Source organism: Arachis duranensis, chromosome 6 (assembly GCF_000817695.3).
Source record: "Arachis duranensis cultivar V14167 chromosome 6, aradu.V14167.gnm2.J7QH, whole genome shotgun sequence".
NCBI classification, from domain to species: Eukaryota; Viridiplantae; Streptophyta; class Magnoliopsida; order Fabales; family Fabaceae; genus Arachis; species Arachis duranensis.
Window position 1 is genome coordinate 15,910,157 of NC_029777.3, and position 7,580 is coordinate 15,917,736.

Below are 7,580 nucleotides of genomic sequence, written 5' to 3' on the forward strand. Positions count from 1 at the left end.
TGCTGACGTGGAATCTGACGTGGCAGCTGACGTGTTAGACAGTTGGACCCTCCCTAAGGTTTTTTGGTGAGCTCTTTCCGATTCTACACTCCGATTTCTCATTTTCTGCTCCGAAATTACCGTTTTCTCTCCTCTCTTTGATCTTTGTGACTACTATCATGGAAAAGCTAGATGTTTTTGCTACCACCGACAGAAAGGGTAAATTCTGTCGAAACTGTAACCGTTCTGGGCACCTCTTCTCCGACTGTCCCTCTGTTGATTGTCGCACATGCCACCAAAAAGATCATATTAGCTACCATTGTTCATAGCTGTTCTGCCGTTACTGCAAGCTCTTGGGACACTTCATTACTGCCTGCCCTACTCGCCCACCACGTCCTGATCCACTCAACCCGTCTCTTGTCTCTCTATCTGATATTGCATCTCTTCTTCAGCGTCTTCTCTCCATTTCTGGTAATACCCCTGCTGCTTTTTTAACCCCTCCAGGTAATTCTAATGGTACTTTGACTCGGGTTGCTTTAATCACATGTCTCCGCTGCGTAATATTTTCTCGTCTCTGTCTACCACTACAAATGGACCTTCTGTCAATACTACAAATGGCTCCCTCTTGCATGCAACACACAAGGGATCCTCAGACGGGACAAATTATCGGGACTGGACGTAAGGTCGAAAGGTTGTTTGAACTCGAGAATCTTCATATTCCTCCTGTACCAAATCTCTGTGCTGCTTCTTCTCCCTCTACCCTTCACTTATGGCATCAACATCTTGCCCACACCTCCTTAGGGAAACTGTGTCCTCTTGTGTCTCAGGGTGTTTTAGAACAAGGTACTTTGTCTGAGTTTTCTTGTCCTAGTACGTCTCAACAAAATGGTAGAGATGAACGCAAACACCATCACATTCTTGACTTCGTCTGTGCAATGCTTCTTTCTTCTTCGTGTCCTGAGCATACTTGGGGTGAAGTTATTCTTACTGCTGTTCATGTTATCAATAGAATCCCTTCTTCTGTTCTTGATTCGATCTCGAGTGACCCTCCACAGCCTCCTGTTCTTCCGCCTTCTCCATCTTCTGATGATTCCAGACCGGGACAATAATCTTGCTCCTACCGTCATGCCTCCTCCTCCGGCTCGTTCTTCTAGGAGAAGCCTCCACAAATCCAAATTGGCAACAAGCAATGTAGAAAGAAATACAGGCACTTGAAAAAGCACACACTTGGGATTTGGTTGATCCTCCTTCTGATCTGGAAGTTGTGGGCAGTAGATGAGTATACAAGATCAAAACTCGCTCTGATGGCTCTATTGACCATTATAAGGCCCGCTTGATTGCTCAAGGTTGTACACAAGAATATGGTATTGATTATGAAGAGACTTTTGCTCCTGTCGCTCGTCTTACGTCTGTTAGAGCTCTTCTTGCCATTGCCTCAGTTAAAAAATGGTCTCTCAGTCAGATGGATGTGAAGAATGCATTTCTTAATGGGGATTTGAAAAAGAAAGTCTATATGAAACCACCTCCGGGATATCCTTGTCCTTCTAGTAAGGTTTGTCTCCTTCGTAAGGCACTTTATAGACTTAAGCAAGCTCCTCGTGAATGGTTTGACAAGTTTAGCACTACCATATGCAATCTTGGTTTTACTTCTAGCCCTCATGAGAATGCCCTCTTCATTCGTAAAAGCGAACGTGGAGTTGCTCTTCTACTTTTGTATGTTGATTACATGATCATTACTGGAGATGATGTTGATGGTATCTCTGATCTCAAGGCCTCACTTCACCGTACCTTTGAGATGAAAGATCTTGGTTCTCTCAGCTATTTTCTTGGTCTCGAGGTTGTAACACCCTAACCTTTAGCACGTCATGATCGTACCAAAAGTAAGGAGTTACTAACCTGTTCTCCTTATTTACTATTTAATATTGAGCCTTTAGGTCGATATCGCGTTTCAGTTTATAAGAAAAATACCAGAAAATTATTTGTAGTAATTAAAATCACACAATTATTAATAATAATAAATGCTATACAAATGAATTCAATATAAAACTCAAATACAATACCTATCCCTCTGGATAAAATAAAACTTAAAGCAACAAGGGCGAGGGAACTCTATAAAAATAACAGGAATCATAAGTAAATCTACTAGTCGTCTGCATCTTCTAACTGAATCTTCGAACCTATGTCACTGAAAGGGTGGAAGATTTTGGGGTGAGAACAAACCACACGTTCTCAGTAGGGAATGGGAATGCCGTAAAAGTAATGAATTTAAAGCAAATAATTAACTTACTTAGTAAAACTATTTTGTTAACCCTTTGGAAATACTTTTATTTCTACTTTAGATAAATAATTACTTTTCTTTAAATTTCTAAACTCAAAACAAATTTTAAATATAAAACTAGTCACGTTTTCTGTCTCTCAGCTACATAGTTAATCCTCAGTCAAATGTCAACTCGTAATCACTTTAATACACTCACAAACAAATAGTGCAAGCAAGAGATTCAATTCAATGTACAAGCAAGTCACAACAAGACAAACAATACAATCACAAAGTAATAAAACAAGCAAGCGTAATCAAATGCAAATGTGCAAACAACATGATGCATGTCTATCCCAAACGCAGGCCATGAGCTTATGTGTCAGTTGCCTACCCGCTCCCGACATTACCCGGGGCACAAGTCCCAGATATGGCTTTCCAGATGCATCAGTGTGCTTATAAGTCGTACGGCTAGGCCGCATCAGTGTGACTTTCCAAATCAATAACCGTACATCTGGAAAACAGTTCTCAGTGTGTGGGCGTCCCCACTTTACATTTGGCACTAAGGCCCAAACAATGTCACATCTGCTCTCCTGTGGCAGCCATTTCATTAATCAATATATTCATTTTATCTTTGTTCTCTGCTCTCCTGTGGCAGACAATCTCTTTTTCTTAATAAATCAAACTCAAATCATTTTTATTTGAAACCAACACCTCTCTTTATAACCTTTCCAAAATCAGAAATAATTTTTGATAAATCAATAAAACTCATTCTCAATATCTCAAATCGATTCCAAATGCGGATTTATTTTCAATATCAAATTAACCTCAACACAAGAAAATAATTTTACATAATATTTAATTATACCAACTTTCCAACTCAACAATCAGAATTCTCAGTATTCCTAAACAATCAAGAAATTAAATTCATATTCATCACTTTCAGTCACTCCAAACAATCATAAATTATTTGCAAATATTCACTAGACTTTCATGGCATTCATAAATTAAAACAGTTAATTTCAAAATAAAATCCCCTACCTCCATATGAAATCAAAATCAACGAAAGCTCCGAATCAACGAAAGTTTCGGAAAAATCTTTTGAACGAGCTGCTGAAGAGGAAAGCGTCAGAAATCATCTGTGCCTCCTAGAACTCCAGTTGGCCGAACTCAAAGGAAAGAGGAGCTACGTCACCGTCGACTTCTACCGGACAAAAATAACACCAACATGTAGAGGAGAAAGATACAAACACTTTTATCGGATTAGATTTTTTATTGGAGTTACGAATCTCAAGAAATCAAAACCGAAAGATCAAATGGAGTCATGGTTTCCTCCCTCACCCACGGTCTCTCTCTCGGCCTTTCTTTCTTCTCCCTGTCCGTGGCAATAATGAATTAATGAAAGGAGTTAGGTAAATATTTTGATTAGTGAGGATGGTGAGTTGTCATTGTTATATGTGTAGATGTATGCATATGAGCCATGTTTCAATCTCTTTACCAGACTTTGGTTCCTGTCTCCTTAGAACTCAAGCATACAGATGTACGACCTTACTTGAACAGATGTATATATACATATAAGCTATGTTTCATTTCCTTTCTTTTTCTCTAAATGGCTTCGGCCACTTTCTTTCTTTTTTTTTTAACTTTAATAATAATAATAATAATAATAATAATAATAATAATAATAGTTTAATATTATTAATAATAAAAATTACGTCTCAATATAATATATTTGTTCATAAATAATTAATTATTTACTTTTCAAAAATCAATATAATCCCATTGATCGTCATTCTACTACTGGTTACTGTTTGTTTCTTGGCGACGCTCTCATTTCTTGGCGTGCTAAGAAGTAAACGTTAACTGCTCGCTCAAGCACAGAAGCTAAATACCGTGCCCTCGCCGACACCACTGCTGAGGTTATCTCGATTTATTGGCTTCTCAAAGATCTAGGTGCTCCTCAGTCGTCTCCTACTGATGTTTTTTGTGATAACCGCAGTGCTATACAGATTGCACATAATGATGTGTTTCATGAACGCACCAAACACATTGAAATTGATTTTCACTTTGTTCGGCAATGTATCCTTATTGATGTTGTTCGTTTCATTGCTGTTGGAACATTGGATCAGACTGCTGATATTTTCACGAAAGCTCATCACCCGACTAGTTTCCAGACTTTGTTATCCAAACTCAAGCTGGTATCATTGGCTCCCACTTGAGTTTGAGGAGGGATGTTAGAGAATCATTAGAATCAATTTAGATCAATTAGTATCATTTATATTTATATAGCATATCTGTATATTAATTGTAGGATTCTATGCTTTTATTACTTTGATTTATTTAGCACCTATAAATACCCCTTGTATATTGTACTTTTGATCAGACTGAATATACACAATATACTTTCTTTAGTTTGGTCTCTTGTTTCTAACATACATGATCCCACTTCATATACTACTTACTACTGTATTGATGTGCTAGCCCATTTTTAGTATTTTTTTTTTGTTGAGTTCTAAAGATGAGAACGAACACATCACATCCTTAGTTTCATGATTTTAGCAAACTGAATGATGCAGTTCACTAATTGGAGAATTATTGGTCTTTTTTATTAATAAGAGGAGTGGCAAGGCACATAGGTGGTAGAGATGGGATGACGAGTTTTGGTTCTACGGCAAGGAGGTGCCCCTAGAGCGTAACCAAAGCAGCGACCATGGAGGGTTGTGGGTGATTATTTTTTGGACCTCTTAGGTCCTGAAAAAAAAAGAAAAGACGCCCTTCAAACCAAAGAAAAATGGAGGAAGCAGATCTGACTCCAAAGGATAAAACTCACCATATATGAACTGTGGCGGCAAAAGGTTGTAGCGACGGCAGAAGGTTGTGGCAGTGGTAGGTAAAGAGTGAATGCAGAAATGTAAATATTAACCGAGTTAAGTCTAAATTTGATGTTTGGATATTTTTATCGAGCAAAATTTATTTTTTATGGATATAATGTTAGTTTCGATTTTTTGTAGTTCGTTTTGTTAGTATCTAAATCTTTAATTGTTACAAATAATTATTTACTCTTATAAAAAAGATAAATATGCTCTTAAATTAATTTTTTGAGTTAATAATAAAAAATGTTTCTGAAAGATTATTCGATCTCCATTTTATTCCTCAAAACATAAAATTAATCAAATTAGTTTCCTTAGTAGAGTTCATCATTCCGTCATCTCAGTTGATGATGTGGCTAACGTTTGTTGATGTAAAAAGTTAGTTGACAGCGTAACGCACTCTAAAACAACGTAATTTTGTTCTTTTTGCCTCCAAGAGTTGAAACGATGTCATTTGATGTCTAGGATGGAATATTCGGCCGCGTTTCTACCCATCACCACCTCTCATAACAGCCATCCTTTATTTCGCTCCAAAATCTCTTTCTTTTTTCTTTCTTTTTCGGCGTAAAATGCTTGTGTCTGAGGTGGTGTATTGCGGTGGCGCTGCGAGATCTTGCAACTTTCAAAATCCTTAATTTGGAATGCTTCTGGATACTTTTTGTGCGATGGGTATAGGTCAGGTAAACAAAAGTGGTGGCGGTGGCGTAGGTTCTAATAATGGTGGTAGCGGTAGTTATTGTGACATGAGCTACTATAGCCGTATTTTCTCTTTGGATTTCATTTTTTTCTTTGGGTGCTTTGTTTTTTCGGATGGATTGCGACTCTTTATGGGTGGCTCGCTTTCTCACCTGCTGTTCATGCAGATCTTTTCATCGTGGATTGTCAAGAGGACAACGAGGGTTCTTGGTCAATTAGAGATTTTTATGGTGAATCACCTTTCACTCTTAAATCCATAGAATTGGTGAATTTTTTTCAAAGGATTATGTTTAGTTTGGTAAAGCTTTTACTTTTAAAAGTAGCTTATAAAAGCTAATTTTTAAAAAAATGACTTTTTAAAAATTGTAGCATTTATATTTGGTAAATCAAATTAAAAATAACTTTAAATAAACACAAGCAACAACAATTGCGTTTGGTAAAATAACTTTTAAAATTTAAAAATATTATAATAGACATAAATACAAGTATTAAATTTGAAAAGTAGTTAACATATGAGGTTATATTAGATTTTAAATTTTGAAAAGTACAAGCCAACTTTGAAAAGCTCTATCTTAGGTGCTTTCAAAAATATACCGATTTTTTAAAAGCTGCAAGTATAAGCACATGATCTTTTTGATTACCAAACACCTCTCCAAAAAGCTTTACTAAACCAAGTCTTAATCTTTTTTGTTTTTATTTGTGGAATTTATTGTGATTTTTCTCACATGCAAACCTATGTTAGTCTAATTTAAAGTTGGTAGTTTTACTTTTGTTCTGCTGTGATTTTTAGTTGCATTATCTTCATGAGAGAAATTACTTTGAATTTTGAATTGGGGAGATTTATTTTAGTGTGGATTATTTTTTGTTCCATAGAAGTAGATGAATGATGGTGTTTGATTGTGTGCAGGCAAACGTAAGGAATGATGAGAGTGCTACTTGGTGGTAATGTTAGCTAACGTTAGCCACATCATCAACTGAGATGACAGAAGGACGAACTCCACCAATACGATTATCTTTCGAGGACTAATTTGATTAATTTTATCTTATGAGAACTAAAATGGAGATCGAATAATCTTTCAGAGACGATTTTGACTATTAACTCTTAATTTTTCATTTATTTATCTCTTAAAGACATATTTTTTTAATTGAATCTTTCTTCTTCTTCTTTATTTCTAATTATATTTTTATCCATAAAATTAATTTTAGAATCTTACTTTATTTTTTATTTAAATTTTGTTGTAAATAACTTTATGATTTTATTTTATACTTTCACTTTAATTTGTACTATCAAATCCAATATAATAATAACACAATAAGATCTAAAAGAGCAAAAAAGAAAATATATATTTTTATAAAAAAGTATTGAAAAACAACATTCAATCATCCCATTTTTTACAATTTCAATTAATAAATATTTATTTATTTTTTTAATTAAGAATTCATTAATCAATAATTAATCCAAATTTAAAAAATAAGGATTCATAATCGCACCTCCATCATTCCATATTTACTATCTATAAATTCAGTAAAACCAGTGAGCCCTCCCCCTTCAACGTGAACCCGAGCACCTATCTTTCCCGCACCCGAACCTGAGCACCCTTTTCCCTCGGACGTGAACCTTGAGTCCCTCCTCCCCCTGGGACGAGAACCATGACAAAATTTCGATCGCCCTGCATATCCGACCGTATATGCCACCTGAACCTGCCCCAAACACCCATCGTGACGCAATCGGAAGTAGCCACTGACGCCATCCATACCATCTCCGACGCCGTCAGTAGTAT